This window comes from Homalodisca vitripennis, chromosome 2, assembly GCF_021130785.1.
Source record: "Homalodisca vitripennis isolate AUS2020 chromosome 2, UT_GWSS_2.1, whole genome shotgun sequence".
Lineage (NCBI taxonomy): Eukaryota > Metazoa > Arthropoda > Insecta > Hemiptera > Cicadellidae > Homalodisca > Homalodisca vitripennis.
The window spans coordinates 32386488-32391143 of record NC_060208.1 but is presented as its reverse complement, the minus strand read 5'-3'; the positions used below and the strand labels follow the sequence as shown (position 1 = coordinate 32391143).

The 4656-nt window shown below is 34.4% G+C and overlaps 1 pseudogene; it reads right to left on the bottom strand.

Moving 5' to 3' along the window:
- On the bottom strand, positions 1–801 carry LOC124355575 (annotated as a pseudogene).
- Between the last annotated feature and the right edge of the window lie 3855 nt (positions 802–4656).

Genomic DNA, 4656 nt, shown 5'->3' with positions numbered 1-4656 from the left:
TTATTTTGTAAAAGAATTATTCATTTCCTGCATTTCAAAATCGAAAATCAAATTTTGTATTCTATTTCTGGCAATTGCCTGGTTACGCGGAGTCAACTTCCTTAGCTGGGTTGCTATCATCTCCCCAAATATAGAACAGTCATCCTTTTCAGATGATTCAGCTGCTACTTCAAAAAATCCGAAGGCAGCCTCTTCTTTTTTCCCATCATCATCTATTTTTCTTTTAATTCATCTGCAGGTCTGTGGTGTTTGGGAGAAATTTTTGCTGTCGACAAGAAGACGATGCTGTATCTTGAGTTTCAGGTGCTTCTTTTTCTGGTGGTTGGTCTTCATCCTGAAAGAAAAAACATACATAGTTTTTGTTTACACCTTTATGAAGCGTTCGAAAATTTAACTTAGATCTTCTTTTACAGCTCCCTGCGAACGAGGGACGAATGGAAATTAGTTTCCCATGATTTTAATGAAATGAAGTTTGGAATTATCCACATTGCATTGGGGCCTTGGATGGCAAACATGTCCAAATACAACGTCCAGAAAATACTGTTGCTGAGTATTACAATTCAACAATTGTCTTCCCCAATTTCAACTTCTTCGGTGTGATCGTATCCTCTAAGGAGTCCTTCGTCGTTCTTGGAGTGATTGAGTCTCGAGAAATAACAAGTGCTTGTAGGCAAACCAGGAACCTTTGATATACGTCATCAGCACTGGAAACCACTTTTTCTTTGCGACATTTTTCTGTTGTTCTTTTGAAAAATATGAACGAAGGTTTTTAATTTTGGATTTAACACCTTTTTCACTCATTTTTTACTTCTCACCTAGTGCATGGTAAGCGTCATTGCGTTTTGTTTTTATTGGTGTAACACTTGTTCCTTTATGTCCCACCAATACACTATAGTGTCTGTAGTCTTCTATAAAATCAACAGTTTGTTTATCTGAAGACATCCTGTAATATATAAACAAAACTAAACAAATAACAACTGTAATAATAAATTTATGCAGCACGGTTTGACGCACGAATATCTAAAAATTATGGAACTGCTTGCTTTGCAGCACGCGATTCAGAAAGAAGACTGTTTTCCCGGAAAACAAGCACTCTTCTCCGCATGCGTCACGTGCGCTAGCGCATGCGCTGTGCAGCATGCCTCAAACGCACGCAAAATCGCACAAGTGTAAACATAGCTAAATACAATAAAAACATCCCCTCTTTTTACACCGGTAAACTTTAATTCTGATGCTCCTATTGTTGTTACAAATTGTTCCAAAGCAAATTGAATCGGTGTAATCATCGGGAGTAGGTATTTGACAAGGGAATAAAAAAAATTAGATGTTATTGATATTGAAATCCTCGTTAAACTCTATGAAAGGTTGATCTGTAAGAATATTGTTTTATTTTTCTCTTGGCAGCATGAGGTACTTGTATTAGGTTAATAATTCAAAATTAGGTTAAAGTAATTGAATATATAAGAAAGTTAATATCAGTATATATTCGAGCTTTAGCGTAGTTTTGGTATTCTGAGTGCCGTACTAATCATTCTCTTTTTCTTTATTTCCCATATACCGGATTCCTTTTTATTTAAAGTAATTGGAAATGTATCTTTATCTTGATTATCACCTTGATTTTACAGTACATTTTTATGTATTTGGTATATTTTCGATGGAAAATAAATGAACACAGTAGAAGAATGTTAAAAACGTAGACCTTATTTAATTTTTCAATCCTGAACTACATGTTGTGTTTTTACAAATTACCGCCGTATATGTTTATGAACTATTTATTTAATATTGCTGCAAAGCTAGCTTTAGAAGTTACATACATGGAATGACTGCTTCTCTGTGATCGGTACGTAAACGTTAGCGGGAGTGATTAAAGTTGAACAGCACTCGAGAGCCTCTAGACTCGGCTTTGTGAGAAAGCTCAGGTAATCACGCGTTGACAGTGACGTGTTAAAGATAGGACGCTTTTATCCAGTTTTGTATGAAAATCATGTTACTATTTACGGTTTTTATTTTATAATACATATTTTTTACTGATGTGTTAAAATATGCTCCAATCAGTGTGACGAGTAAGTAACAAACGCACATATATATATATTTATATATATATATATATATATATATATATAAATATATATATATATATATTTAAATATCAGCACATAGCAAAGTGCTAATTTGATTCCGATACCACGGCGCGGCACGGAGTGTAATAATTCGGACCCGTATCATTCGATTTGCCTGCTGATTTGATTGGCGGTAAGTTTACATCCTGAAGTTAGTCACTCACACAAACAACGGTATTTTTTATGCACGCGAAGAGCACAGGAAATAATAAGGTTAGTGTTTTATTCAGGAAAACTATTTTATTGACTTTAAAATAAGTTTTTGATAATTGATTATATTTTAAAATAAAAAATAATTAATAAATTACGCCTTTGATAAATAATTCATTACAGTTTTTTTTTTCAAAACTCCCCTTTAATATTTACCATATAAGAGACTGCTGGAATGCTATATATATACAGGGTGTCAATTAAGTCTGGAACCTCTTTTTAATTTTAAAACCACAATATAAAAAAATTACCAAAGTTCACACGTGCTTACTGGTGATAGTAACGCACATATCTGCCCAATTACCGACCAGATAATCCCTTTGGGGGGACGGTCCACAAGGAGTCAGACAAAACTCTTAAATAGCAGCATAGGTCAAGTTTGGTATCAAATTAAAGGTCTTACTTAGCAGAGTACAATGCCACAAACCGGATTTAAAAAGGTGGATTCATTCAGTAGTTATAGCTATTTGAATTTTAAAACAATTGATCAATGTAAATATTAAGTATTACAAGTAAAACTCCAATTTTTAAGTACCTGTGATCAAAGTAAGTGTTCAAAATGTTCCCCTACCATCGTCTGGCAATGTCCTAGGCGGTTTGTAAAAGCCATCCACTGCATTTTGAAGGTAGTCACGAGGAATATCTTGAGCTTCTTGGACTATGAGATTTCTTAGGTGCGCCAAAATCTTGAGGCTTAGTACAATAAACTTTATCTTTGAGGTATCCCCAAAGAAAAAAAAATCCAGCGGAGATAAATCAGGGGAACGAGCAGGCCACTCTACTGCACCACGTCTTCCAATCCATCTGTGAAGGAATATTGTATCCAAGTATTCTCTACACAAGGAGAGCAAAGTGTGGTGGCGCGCCATCTTGTTGGAAATAAATTCTTTGAAATTGTCAACCAAGAGCAGCTTGTAGTGTAGTGCAGGAATTATCTCATTTTGGAGCATTGCTAGATACGAGTCACCATTTTAAATTACCATTGATAAAATAATGGGCCCATAATTTGATTTCCTATAATACCTGCCCAAACGTTAAGTTTCTGTGGATGCTGTGTATGACTCAATCTGCCACTTTCACATCCTAACAGTAGTTGTGTTATTGGTAATAATTATTGATTCCTGGCTTCGATTACTACATTGTCAGATGATGGGAGGGGAACATTTTGAACACTTACTTTGATCACAGGTACTTAAAAATTGGTGTTTACTTGTAATACTTAATATTTACATTGTTCAATTGTTTTAAAATTCAAATAGCTATAACTACTGAATGAATCCACCTTTTTAAGTCCGGTTTGTGGCATTGTACTTTGCTAAGTATGACCTTTAATTTGATACCAAACAAAACTTGACCTATGCTTCTATTTAATAATTTTGTCTGACTCCTTGTGGACCGTCCCCCAAGGCGATTATCCGGTCGGTAATTGGGCAGATGTGTGCGTTACTATCACCAGTAAGAACGTGTGAACTTTGGTATTTCTTTCTATTAGGGTTCAAAAATTAAAAAAGAGGTTCCAGACTTAATTGACACCCCTGTATATATAGACTTTTTAATTTAATTTCAATTAAATTAATGTTTGCTAATAATGAAAATTAATTATTTAGATTTTCTCTATAAGTCATTGTACTCACGTGTATCGATTACAAAATTTCTAAGATATCGGAAATTTTAAGAATTTCTGATAAAAGATTGAATGATTGGGAGATTGAGGGTTTTTTTTGTCTAATACAGGTAGCATATGATCCTAATAATAACTTCTAAAGACTAGAAAAATGTTTAAATTGGCTTTAACTGAAACTAACAAACACCTGGAAAGACTGTTTTCTTTTTCACATAGAAGATATGATGCAACTCTTTATAACTTAGTTATTTTATCTAATCGAAAATTGTATTAATTTTGAAAAATTACATTTGGTAGTAAAATCAAAATTGTTATATTTAAACAGGAACTTTTCCCTTTATAAACACTAAATAAGCATTTAATAGAGGTATTTTTTAATTTTATAATTAATTCTGATTTTTAACCCTTACCACGCGAATTACGGGAAATTTCGCACGGTAAAAACGACGCTCGACGCGTATTACGGTAAATCTCGCAATCGATGTTTTTATTTTTTTTCGTGACCTATAGTTCGTAAAACTGCCAATAGAATGAGGTAGAATGTTGTCCGAACCTGAGAAAACACAACTGCACTCGATTTATTGTTCTTGGCTACCCGTTACCGATCCGAAACTGCTTGTCATAGCAACTGAACGCCATTCTGACCTGCAGACTGGCGCGTCTTACGGGATTTTACCCGTGGTGAGGGCGGACCATGAGACC